This window comes from Pelodiscus sinensis, chromosome 3 (assembly GCF_049634645.1).
Source record: "Pelodiscus sinensis isolate JC-2024 chromosome 3, ASM4963464v1, whole genome shotgun sequence".
In the NCBI taxonomy this organism is placed as follows: Eukaryota; Metazoa; Chordata; order Testudines; family Trionychidae; genus Pelodiscus; species Pelodiscus sinensis.
The window spans coordinates 97,977,040-97,990,904 of NC_134713.1; the positions used below are offsets into that span (position 1 = coordinate 97,977,040).

At 45.2% G+C, this 13,865-nt stretch overlaps 1 long non-coding RNA gene across 1 annotated transcript in view; it reads right to left on the reverse strand.

Annotated features, from left to right (window-relative positions):
- LOC142827888 (uncharacterized) overlaps positions 1 to 13,865 on the reverse strand; it is a 33,716-nt gene that overhangs the window by 1,581 nt on the left and 18,270 nt on the right. The window lies entirely within an intron of this gene.

Sequence of the window (13,865 nt, forward strand, 5' to 3'; positions counted from 1 at the left end):
CCAAGCCAGGGAGCAAATTGAACCTTGGATAGGGAAGAGGGTAGGGAGGCAGTGAGGGCCAGGGATTATGGGGGGAGGGAATGAGCCTGGGGACTTGAGCCCTATGGCTGGGGAAAGGGGTCAAAGAACACAGCTATGGCCAGGAATGATGGAAGGATTGGGAGGGGGGAGAGAAACCTGAGCCCAGGGTTGGCACCCAACCCTGCACAACTGTGTTCTGGGGCCAGAGCCCAAAGCCCAGTGACCAGGGGTTGGAGCTCTCTTCCTTGTGACTGAAACCCAGAGCCAGAGCCCAAAGTCCTATGGTTGGAGCCTATGGCCAGAACCTGCTGCCTCACAGCTGGAGTTGAGGACTAGAGGAGACACTGGGTGCCAGGGGATGGGGTGGACCTAGGACCAGTGCTGGAGGATGGAGCCCACTGCTGCACAGCTGGACCCTGCCAGCCACCATTCCAGGTCTGAAGTCCAAGTCCTACAGCCCCCAGGAAAGTGGGGAACTCAGATCAGATGCCTGCTCCTCTGGCTCCTGAGGGGGAAAGGGCCCAACCCTGGGGGAGGGGCCTCTGATTTGCCCCTTTCCCCACCCTCACAATCCATGAGTCTGTGGCTGCACAAGAAGCCCCTGGAGTTTGCATGTGGCCATGGTGGCCATATTTGAGAAATGCTGCTGTAGCTCCACGTCTTCTCCACCCTGAACCTAGCTCCCCCTCACTCTGCGCACATTACTCTCCCTCCCCAACCCTAACTCCTCTTTCACTCTCTGCCACTAGGCACCACTCTCTCCCTTTTCTGTAGTGAGGGGAGGAATTTCATAAAATCCAGACGAGCCCAACTATTATAATCAGCACTTCATGGGCTGTACCTGCAAGTTCTTTTGTTCTCACCGTTGCTCTCTGCCCAACAGCTTTTGGTATTGAACTGCCCATGCAGCACCGAGGGGAGAAGGCAGAATGGGCCTCTGATGTTGTGCAGGGCAAGAGCTGCTTAGGGAGGGCTAAGAATGTCTTGAATTCTGATTCTGACTCTGTGTAGTAGGGCAATCTGAAAACTAGCAGAACTAGTGGTCAGGCTGTGCTCCACAGCCCTTTTCTGTCTCTCTCTGTTTGGGAGAGAACCCTGCTGTGTCATCCTGCCTTAGACAAGGCCTTGTCTAAACTGGTATGTTTTGTTGCCAAAGCCTGCCCTTTGACAACAAAGCAGTGAAAGTGTTCATACCACAATGTGACTTTTGGTGGGAAAAACACCCAGTTTTGGTGACAAAAAGCTTCCGTCCCTATGAGAGACTTTTATCTTTCCCCCTTTCTCTATTGTCAACAAAGAGCCAGTGTGGACTTTGCTCTTTGTTTTGCCAAGAATCATAGAATCCTAGGGCTGGAAGAGACCTCAGGAGGTCATTGAGTCCAACCACCTGCCCAAAGAAGGACCAACCCTAACTAAAGAATCCCAGCCAGGGCTTTGTCAAGCTGGGACTTAAAAATCTCTAGGGATGGAGATTCTACACCTCCCTAGGTAACCCATTCCAGTGCCTCCACCAGTATCTCACAATACCTGCTCTGATGGCTGTGCTCAGTGTTTTGTGATTTCTACTGCCCTGCAGGCTTATACCCCTCCCCCTTCAGAGCTCTGGGAAGTATCTGACAACTGAGTGAGGAACGCTTCTTCCTGTTCTGCCCTGAAGGGAACACAATAGCAGGCAGACTGCTGCTGCAGGGGGAGGACTGGGGAGGCCTCTGCGTGGCTTTGACATCCCTCAGTGTGGAGAGCTCACAGAGCAGCTCTGCATTCTCACAACACTGCATCTGTAAACAGGATACTAGCAATGTGACCATGAAATGTTGACAATGGGAGGCAGAAAAACCAGTTTGACTGTTTTTTACTTTTGGCGATATTTGCATGTTGACAGCACTTTTGTCATCAAACCTATCCAGTGTAGCCATAGCTCAAGTATGAGACGCTAGCTTGCCAACAAAAGAAGCCTCATATATACCATTTGAATCATTGTGGAACATTAGAGGACAAAAGATTTTGTTGATTGCTTTCCTCCACCACCACACGTACATAGGAACCATGTACATGAACTCATCCCATATCTTGGGAGCTGGAAGAAGGGAATAAAAATTCCTAATGGGAAGAAACTTTGTCTTCATGCTACTTCAATTTTAAGGGATGAGGATTACTAAGCATAAGCAAAAGATCCCAAGTGCTTGGCTGGGGTAAGCCCTCAAAGACTGAGGGTATGTCTACACTAGCTCGTTAGTTCGAGCGAGGTAGGCAAATGAGGGCAACCGGAGTTGCAAATGAAGCCCGGGATTTAAATATCCCGGGCTTCATTTGCATGTTTCCAGGCGCCGCCATTTTTAAATCCCCCTTAGTCCAAACTCTGTGCCCACGGCTACACGCGGCATGGAGTAGATAGTTCGAATTAGAGATCCTAATCGTGGAACAAGGAATAACGGTAGTTCGAATTAGGATTTCTAATTTGAACTACCTACTCTGTGCCGCGTGTAGCCGCAGGCATAGAGTTCGGACTAAGGGGGATTTAAAAATGGCGCTACCCGGGAACATGTAAATGAAGCCCAGGATATTTAAATCCCGGGCTTCATTTGCAACTCCAGTTGCCCTCATTTGCCTACCTAGCTCAAACTAACGAGCTAGTGTAGACATACCCATATAGAGTTTGCTTATTATAGAAGTCTTTATCACCTTTTAAAACCTAATACTGTAACTCATTTGGATGTGAGTTTATCTGCTTTATCCTTGTAAATAACTCTCATTTCTTTTCCTTAATTAAGAAAGAAACTAAAGGTTATGTGGATCCAGCCCCTGAGGCTCAGTACCGCCCCCCCTCCCCAGCATTGGGAAGCCTGCGCTGGTGTTCCAGGCCCCCTGCTATCCCTTTGTGGAGCTGGAGCACACAAAATCTACCAGCATGTGCCCTCCTAGGCTGTGGTGTGTGAGGAGAATGCTTTTCAGTCGGTGGCCATGTCAATAAAGGCTTGTTTGTTTTTGCTTCATACTTGTGTGTAGCCCCCTGATGGATTTTTCTGTGGGTCAATGGCCCCTGACTCCCAAAATGTTCCCCACCACTGCCCTAGTGGCACAGAGGTGGTGTTATGGCTGCTGTGCCATCCTGTTCCAAGCCAAGGAAGGGATATTGGTAAAAGGAGTTGTAACCAGGACTTATTTCTGTCCCAGTGAGCCTTGCCTGCCATACCAGTCTCTTGGGATAGATGTCTGGAGATCAGCCCCATACACAGATGGCTCAGGAGTGGGGGAGCATGAAGGTTAACTTTGCACCACCCCCACCTTCTTAGCTTTGCTGTGCACTCCTCACCCACTGCAAATTATCTCAACTATTATGTTAAAGGTAACAAAACAGTCAAAATTCACAAAGGAGCAAAATATCCTCCCTCAGGGTCTAAGCTTGTGCTTTTGGAAGCAGTGCAGGAAGTTAGGTGCTTAAAGCAGGTCTAAAATTTTCCATCAATATTTTATCCATTGGGAAATGGCTTCTCGACAACACGGGATTTTCATGGAAAGCTGTCCTTTCCTGGCTAATGGTTATGAGTTTTTTGTCAAAAATGTGTAGGTGTCTCGCAACAAGAAAGAACGAAAGAAAGACTGAACAAAAGAATGAAAAAATGAATGAAAGAAGCAAAGAAGAAAAAAACCCTTCACATGTTGGATTTTTTAGACGAAAACGAAAATCTGTCAAAGAGTATTTTAGCAAAACTTAAACATTTTTCCTTTCTCTGAAATGTTCCAGGGGAGGGTTGGAAATTTCTATCCTGCTCTAGGGATAGAGTTATTTCAAACACAACCCCCTGAATCAGGGCAGGCTGCCAGTAGCATTATTCTGGTTGCTCTCTCAAATGTCCCTGGGGAACAACTACTAGGTTTGGAGCCCTTATATAGCATTTTACACGTTCAGAACACTGGATAAACATTGACCTCCACTGCACTAACACTGCCCATGTAGGCAATTCCCCCAATTCTCCAGGGTGAAAGTGAGGGATGGATTGTCAGTAAGAGATCGCACCTCACCATTATTTCCCTTGGAGGGATAAAGTGATTTGCTTAAGGCCACACAGCAAGTCAGTGGTGGACTGTGATGGTGAACCCCCGCTAAACCAGGGCAAAGGCATGGAGCAAAACAGAGCTAGGGAAACCCAGTCCCTCAGAAACTGTGCAGCCTGGGCCAAGTGGAGGAACAATTTAAAAGGTCAGCTCAGGGAAAAGGAGGAAGGAGGTACATGCTGTTTGAGGAAGTGAGGATGATGCTTGGAGCTGTGCACAGAATGACAATGCTGGTAATACCACTGAAAACAGTAATCTGGATTCCCCCCACCCCCCATGGTCCCTGTTAAGCTGCCTGAAGTGGCTTAAGAACATGAGTGTCAACCTCAAGGTAGACTATTAAGAAGCAGGATACAAACCCCAAACTGGCTGTGAGCTCTATACTTAGATTTCACTAAGTACCAAGGGTACATCTACACAGCAGGGCTGAAGTCAGAATAAGCTACGCAACTTGTGCTACATCAATTGTGTAGCTTAAGTTAAATAGCTTAATTCATCTTTTGGCGCTTTCTGTACAGCAGGAAGTTGAAGGAAGAACACTTTCTTTGACTTCCCTTACTCCTCATGAAAAGGGGGTTACAGGAGTTGGAGTAAGAAGTCCTCCAGTTTGACATTAATTCGAAATAAATGCTGGCAGTGTAGATGTGCATTATATTATTTTGGAATAACATCAGTTATTCTGAAATAATGCTGCTGTGTAGACATAGCCTAAGTGTGAACTCTTCAAGCACCAGCCTACACATGGAGTCAGACTCTAAGTACTCTAGTCTATCTTGTCACCTAGGCAAGCTTACCTTTGTGATAGACAGACCTTTACACCAAAACATCACGATAATGGACACAAATCAGAGATCCGTAAAGGCAATACACAGAAACCTGTTGGAGAACACTTTAACTTGCCTGGGCACTTATTAATTGATCCCCAAGTCACCGTGTTGTTTCAGGCCAATTCCACAAGCGAAATACGCAGAGAAGGGTTGGAACTTAACTTCATTTACAAGTTTAATTCTTATGCGAATAGAATGAACAGATATCAACTGGCTCACACACTATCTTCCATATCCTAATGGCTTAACCAACCAACCAGAAAATGGAGGCGCTAATTGTTCTTATCAGCCTCTTATAACTACTTGAACAATCTACTCACTGTCTCCTCCCCTCCCTCCCTGAGCTGGATTAAGGGCGGGGGGGCCAGCCGGGCAGCTGTCTGGAGCGCCAACCTATGCAAGGCGCCTGATTGAAGTGGTAAGGGGCGCCACATGCCTCGGGGCAGGGCTGTGCATATACTGCGCACCCAGGCATGTGGCGCCCCTTACCACTTCAATCAGGAGCTTCCCATAGGTTGGTACCTGGGGGCTTGGCTGTGCATGTGCTGCTCGCCTGGGGGCGCGACGCCCCTTACCATGTCAATCAGGTGCTACGCACCCGGGGGCGGGGCTGCACATGTGCTGCGCGCCTGGGGCAGGGCCATGCATGCACCGTGCGCCTGCTGCCCGGGGCGCAAGTATGGCTTGGTCTGGCACTGCCCCCCCCCCCCTTCCCTTATTTATTCTTGGATTTGGACTTCTAATACTCTAATCATCTGAAGATGGGTTGTGTCCACGAAAGCTCATGATACCATCAACATGTTTTGTTAGTTTCTAAGGTGCTTCCAGACTATTTGTTGTTTTTTAAGTTTTTCCTGTTACAGACTAACTCAGCTACCCCTCTGAAGCTAATAATATTCAGGTAACTCTCAAAACCAAAGGACCAGCCACTTATCCCAGATCAACTGCACTTTAGATCTTACACCAAAGCCAATCCCCCAGGCCTTAGGCTCCCCACCCCTGCACTAGATAATACCCCTACAGTAAAGCGATGCTCCCAACTATGGGCTGCGGGTGAAGGTCCAACTGGAGGAGGGAAGCCCAAGCCTTGTCCCTTCCACCTGAAGCCACGCAACTTTCCCAAGACCATGCCTCTTCAGCAACCTCTCCTCCCTCCCACCAGCCAAGCCACACCCAACCCCAGCCCTCAAGCCAGATCCTTCCTAGCCATCTGGAAGGCTGGGGCTGTCACACCATGGTCCCAGCTCTCCCCAGAGGCTGGGCATTGTAGGCAGTTTTGGAAAGGCAATGCTTTCCCCTGTCTGCATTACCCACTGCCCATGCTCCCAAGGCTTATTAAGCCAGCTTTTGGGCTACTTGATGTTGCTGAATATTCTCAAATTGTAGGTTGAAGAGTACACTCTAGCACACTGCATTCTAGTCTGGTGCATGAATTTCTGGCAGCAGATGGAGGAGATGGGTTAAGTTCACTGAATATGTAAAGGCCACATATTCAAGAAAGGAACGTGTTTGAAAAATTGAAGTAACCCACTTGCACAGGCCACAGTTCATTGAGACAGCATGTTTGAAAAAGTGGCCTGGATTCTTACACCACTGACAGAAGCCAAATGAAGTGTGCACACAACATGGGGAAGGGTTGCAACTGTTTTGGAGGATAGGGTCATAATTCAAAATGATCTGGACAAACTGGAGAAATAGTGTAAGGTAAATAGGATGAAGTTTAATACGGACAAATGCAAAGTCCTCCACTTAGGAAGGAACAATCAGTTTCACACATACAGAATGGGAAGCGACTGTCTAGGAAGGAGTACTGCAGAAAGAGATGTAGGGGTCATAGTGGACCACAAGCTAAATATGAGTCAACAGTGTGACGCTGTTGCAAAAAAAAGAAAATGTGATTCTGGGATGAATTAACAGGAGTGTTGTGAGCAAGACACAAGAAGTCATTCTTCTGCTCTACTCTGTGCTGATTAGGCCTCAATTGGAGTATTGTGTCCAGTTCTGGGCACCACATTTCAAGAAAGATGTGGAGAAATTGGAGAAGGTCCAGAGAAGAGCAACAAGAGTGATTAAAGTCTAGAGAACATGTGTTATGAGGGAAGACTGAAAGAATTGGGCTTGTTTAGTTTAGAAAAGAGAACACATAGGGTACGTCTAAACTACATGGCTTCGTCGACGGAGCCATGTAGATTTGTTTGTTCGGCAAAGGGAAATGAAGCCGCGATTTAAATAATCGCGGCTTCATTAAAATTTAAATGGCTAACGCACTGAGCCGACAAACAGCTAATCAGCTGTTTGTCGGCTCAGCGTGCTAGTCTGGACGCTCCCGCGCCAACATGAAAGCCCTTTATCGACCTCCCCGGTAAACCTCATCCTACGAGGCATAACGGGGAGGTCGATAAAGGGCTTTCAGGTCAGTGCGGGAGCGTCCAGACTAGCGTGCTGAGCCGACAAACAGCTGATCAGCTGTTTGTTGGCTCAGCACGGCAGCCATTTAAATTTTAATGAAGCCGCGATTATTTAAATCACGGCTTCATTTTCCTTTGCCGATCAGCCTAATCTACATGGCTCCATTGATGGAGCCATGTAGTTTAGACATACCCTTAGTGTGGACATGATAGTGGGGCCATGATAGCGGTTTTCAAGTACCTAAAAGAGTGTTAGAAGGAGGAGGGAGAAAAAATTTTCTCCTTGGCCTCTGAGAATAGGACAAGACGCCATGGGCTTAAACTGTAGCAAGGAAGGTTTATGTTGGACATTAGGAAAAACTTCTTAACTGTCAGGGTGGTTAAACACTGGAATAAGTTGACTAGGGAGGTTGTGGAATCTCCATCTCTGGAGATATTTAAGAGCAGGTTACACATCTATCAGGGATGGTCTAGATAGTGCTTGCTTCTGCTGCGAGGGCAGGGGACTGGACTCGATGACCTTTCAAGGCCCCTTCCAGTTCTAGTGTTCTATGATTCTATGATTCTATGAAAAATCAAACAGCACAGCAAACCATTGCTATCAGGTTGTGCCAGTTGGTTTAATCCTGACGCTAGTGGCAGAACTCCCCTTGTCTTTGCTGGTATAAGGAAAAGGCAGGGGAGCCAACAGCCATGTTAGGCCCATGGGCAGGGAGATGCGGGGTGGGTTCCACACTCACAGAAGGGGCAGGGCCTTGGCAGCCCTCAATACTGCCTAGAGCATGCCAGGCAGGCCACTTTCAACCCTTAGATCTGCTTGGACCAGCAGCAGTTTAAAGGGTCCAGGGCTCTGGATGATGTCGCTACTGCAGTGGCGGCAATGGCATCTGGGCTGTTTAGAATTGCTGGACTCTGGGGTAGTTTTCCTCTTGCCCTTCCCCTTTTCCATGGTTGGGTCCTTCAACAGGTCTGGGACCAGGTACCTCATCTCCATATTTCCTGCTTTCCTAGACCTTGAAACGAGGTGCCAGGGTCCTGTCAAATCAAGCTACTAGCTGCTTATTCACTTTTGAATGTTGATGAATGGCTCTGCCAATCATTGGTTCTAGCTGAGAAGAATACACTCTGGGACGAATGCAGATCATTGTGATAGGTATCCTTGGCATGGAACAAAGCATAGATGTTGGGAACTTTACTTTAAAATCTTTTGCTGGTATAATAAGGGGAAAGCACAACTTTGATTTCTAACAGGCTTTGTGTACATTTACTGGGTGGTGGGGATGGACGTTATGCTGCGCATAATATAGCTTTAACCTAGTAATAACCTATCATTTATGGCAGTTGTAAATTAGGAGCAACTCTATTTTAAGTCAGTGCATTTACACTGTTATAAAACTAGTGTAAGCGAGACTGGATTCAGGCCCAATGTTTAAAACAGACAGGAGAAAACAGCCTGGTTTAATAAATAACTTTCCGTTTTCTGGACAGCTGGCAATCTACACGCCCTGTGTGTCCAGTTGTAATGACCCGGGGTCACACTTTAAGGATTTGATTAGCAGGCTGACCAGACTGACAGTAGCACCCAGGGTAAGTGGCTCCAGCAAAGCTCTCAAGAATGGAGTGGGTTCTTCAAAAGGAGAACAACCTTCGACCCACAGTCATCATTTTGGCCATCAGGTCAACAGTTGTTTCACAGAACATCGGCAATTGTCTTTCTCCTTGTGTCAGGAGGCTCTTGAAACATTATACGAGGATAATTAAGTGGTGAATAAGGGTCAGTGTGGACAAATAAATCAAACTGATAGTTTGAACACAGACTGATTGAGCAAAAACAAGGAATTCCGCCATGCCTGTTATCACAGCTCTTGATGTTAACTGACTTTGTTAACATTACATCCAAAGGCAGCAAGTGGAAAGCTTTGTGAGGAATCAAAAGCTGAGCAAAGAGACATGGGCTTTAATTGTTCAGCTTTATTTTTGAAATAAAGACATGCAGTGCATCAATTTAGCTGACTTTAATGGACCACAAAACAGAATCTATTCTTTAGAATGCTAATTGAGTTAGAAGATTCTTGCCTCTCTCAGAACAAGGCTGCAAGAAATGCCAGTGCCATAATCAGACTTGTCAGGAGCTGGAATACAGTGTCACTGAACACGAATTGGAAACTTCCGTGCATCGTACACATGGAATGAATTTATATAAATATATATGCACAACAGTGTGTATGTTGTATACATATACACACAAATTATAATGTAAACTTGATATTGTAGAAATCAAAATAAAATAGTGTTACAGACCCATAAGATGGCTTATGTGAAAACTTTCATGATCAAAAATTACCAAAATAAAGTTCATTAACTTATTAAGAGGATTTTGTGTAAAAGGGGCAGCCAGGCAGCCTTTATTTTATTTTATTTTAAAAAGGCCACAGTCTTCCCAAAAATCAAAGCATTTCTTAGGAGAAAAATGTATTTGAACATCAATGGGGGATTAGATCTGTTTTTTATTTAAAGGTCAGGAGAAAGGGAAAATACATCACTGATAAAAGACAGTGGTGTTCAAGCTGCTCAGAGAAAGGCAACTCAGAGCTAGCAGAGATTTTATCTGTTATGCTTTTGGCATTTCATTGAAACTTCTGTTTGTTGGCTGAACGAAATAGACCGTTATGACAAAGCTTCCATGTGTGTCTCAAATTCTGTAGCTGTAGCAAACAGTAAATATAAATGTTTAAATTTGTTTTTCCCTTGCCAACATGCACAACCAGAGTATATTACTTCTACTATGTCAGTAATTGCAGTACAACATATTAGAATTTCAAATAAGGGAAGAATTCTAGTGTTTGAGCCGTTAGTGCCAGTGTCACTGTACTATGATATGACTGGATGTAATACATATTTCTGCGGTACCTTCTATTAAATGTGCTCTTTGATCTTGAACATATGTACATACTGGGCCATATCCTCAGCTGGCATAAATTGGTGTTGCTCCATTGACTTCAATGAAGCTCTACCACTTTACATCAGCTGTGGATTCAAGTCATGTGATTTAGCCAAAAACATAAACCCACATAGGGTAATATCTATCTATCTATCTATCTATCTATCTATCTATCTATCTATCTATCTATCTATCTATCTATCTATCTATCTTATCCCCTTCTCCATGCTATATTTTGGGAGGTTAGTTTAATATATTTCATCATCTACATTTATATCAGCTCATTTATCCATCCATCTGCAGCAGTTAAAAACCCCACAATAGGCTATGGAAATAAAAATAATATTGGAATTAAAATTATTTTTATCTTATTTATACAACAGTTCTCTGTGAAATAGAGGGTTCAGTGTTTGTTAATAATACTATTAGTAGTAGTAGTGCAGTGTAAGTGTACATGACATGTTACAGACACATAAAATACAAGATGTCTGCCCCAAATATTTTACAGTCTAGTTTAGACAATTATGAAATATAGCATATAATAAAATGTTCATGGTTTTATATGGCTTCACTTGGTTATTTTCTCACATCAGGTTATGAAATATCTTTGTGTACATTCATTTTTGCACTGAAAAAACTTCCCTTCAGACTTGATAACTACAAATTTACTGTTGTTGGGGTTTTGCATTGTAATACAGTGAATTGCATCTTAAATGAGTTGGCTAACTATAAATACATAAGGGAAGATAGCTAACATTTACAATAGTAATCAAATTATACAAAAGCAAATAAATTATAAGGGATGAATTTAATGATAAGCATGCAAAAAAAAAATCTATGGGAAACCCATCTATGAGCCTACATAAATTATGAGAGGTTGCTGAGAAAGGTGTAATGGATTATGGTGAAAGATGAAGGGGAGCTTATACCATAACCAATCAGCCTTTTTCTTAAAGGTCAGGACATTCTGTCTGGGTCCACTTGAGTTTTTGATTCTGCCGTTTCACTATTCAGTGGCACAATGTAACTGTCAGTCTCAACAACAGTTCCTCGATCCACTGGCTCCACTGCTCACAGGGCAACACACAATATTTCACAGCCGCAAAACAATTCACTGTCTGCATAGGCAAACCATACGATTTCCATGGGGAGCAATATTGACACACCCTATTGAATGTTCTTATGGGGACACTTAAAAGCACATCTAAAATCAGACTCCGGCTTTAGTATTCTTTCCTATTACTAAGTTACCAAATAGCACTTTAATGTTCTGTCACCATAAGATGAAGTTAAATGCAAATGTACTCTCTCCCTCCCACCCCTTCTTCTCATTTTAGCTGTTGGAGACAGTTTTACTGCTATGCAGAGTCTTCCTGGGCAGTAAGTAGTAGCATGATAGATACCAGGAAAAAACTAACACATGATTGATGGTCTGTTTGGATTTCCCCTGTGTTTACCACATCCGATTATTCATTTTTGTTTATAAGAGAAATCCAGTGACTATCCTTCGAGGACTACAGCCATGGGCACGCCCTTACTTTTGAGATATGAACTGATCTGAAGAAAGTGTAAACACTGAAAAGATTTGCTATAGGCAGGAGAGTAATTTTAGCCAGAAAGTTATGGGCAGCGATCAGGAAGTTAGCTCTGCAGATTATTTTGCTCTGAGCTTGCTTTGTGAGGTCCCTACTGAGGCTTTAGCTCCACTGGTTTAGCATGTGCAGAATGTGACTTGCCGACACTAGCCTTTTAAAACATGTGCTACCGCGCACATTAGCTAACATGTTAATCCTAGCTTAAATTGAAGCATAGTCATGAGGTTGCTGTGCTCATTTTTTCATTGCTTTGCCAGTGTCGTGGAGGGTGGAGGGAGTCACCAGGCCCTGCATCCCCATCTGCAGTCAGATGTGACTCTCAGACAGCAAGTAGAACAGAAGGTTTATTGGTTGACAGGGATACCGTGTAGCACAGACTTATTGTTAACATGGGAACCAGAGGCAGCCAGTACAATCCAACTTCGGGAGAGGGGGACCCAGGCCCAACGCCCTGGGCCCCCTCCCTGCATTCTCACCCAGCCCAGACTCACACACTCATCAGCCAGTCCCAATCCTGCAGGCAGCCCTGCCTCCTCCTCTGTCTAGCTTCAAAAGGTGTCACCTATTGAATCTTCCACCTACGCTCAGGTTACAACACAGCCTGAGCAATGGTTGTGTATGTGCTAAGATAGGGAGGCCTGGGGCAGCCTCCCCCTCAGTGAGAGCCACACCCAACATTCACATCCTCAGCCGGGTACCCAGCAGTGCCAGGGAAACTGAGGCACATACATGGGGTTACAACAGAACAGCAAGGGACAGTGGGAATCAAATACAAGATAACAAAGCAAACAGGGTGAATGCAATCCCTGCTACTTCTCAGGTTAGGCAGCAGCTGCAAACTGAAATGGGCACAGGACTGTTAACTGAGGCTGGTGCTGGAACTGCCACCTTGATCTCGGAAGACACAGATAGGGGAAAGTCATTGTTTACTGTGACACAGACGCAGAGGAGAATAGAAGCTTCCTCCAAAATGAGGCCCCAGAAGACAGTGATTTGCTACAGTGAAGGCTAATTACAACATCAGTGCAAGAATTACAATTCAAGGAATACACAACTCAGTTCAGACTCTAGCTTGGAGTCTGTTGGTGGGGCAATGTGAGCGCGTTGGCAATGCTTCTCACCTTGCATGTCCTCTTTGTGAGCACTAGAGAGAAAGAGCTTTTAATAAGAATCTAGAAACATGCATTACCCATGATTCAGCAGTACATTGCACTTGGATCAACAATAAATACCTGGTTTTGACTGGTCTTTATCTAAGTAACAACTTCACACGGCTACCCCTCTGAAACTTCGCTACTATAATTAGTTCCTTGAGGGAGAGATCCTCTAAGCTCCTCCTGGACAACCAAAGAGATCTGCCACCTTCTCCCTTTGGACTGCCCATACCCTAAAAGCCTCTGCATTACCTGTCTTGCCCATATAGCAGCAAGGCTGGTTGTGGGGACCATATCACCGAAAAGGAAAAACAGGACACAGTGTGGGGCTGTCCCAAGCACCTCCCTGCCCAGCCCTGGCCTAAGTTGCTTGCCTCAGCCCTTCCTGTCCTCCTGTGCATGGTTGGAGTCACTGCTTGCCTAAGCCTGGCCTGTTCCCTGTGCCTTGCTTTCCCCCTGCATGGGGCTGGCATTGTTGCTTGAATCCCCCATATTTCTCTGCATCACACCCTGGCATTTGTCCTGATTGCTCTTGCCAACTGAACAAGTTGACAAATGCGACAAATGCCTGCTTTCTCCAAAACAGTCGGGGCGCCTGGGACAGGACTTAACAATGGGACTGTCCTGGCCAAAATAGGACATATGGTTACCCGAGGGTTGGCAATTAAATAATCTAATAGTCCCTTTTGGTCTCCAACTCTACGAAATCTTTAACATGGAGCAACAGGCTCATCCACAACAAGCACAGGACAAGCATATGCACAAAGGCCTACGTCATATCAGGTATTCAACAAGGGGGATTTGATCTGGCCACACTCTGTCATGATGGAGTTGTGGCTGGGCCAAATTTGAGAGGCTCAGGG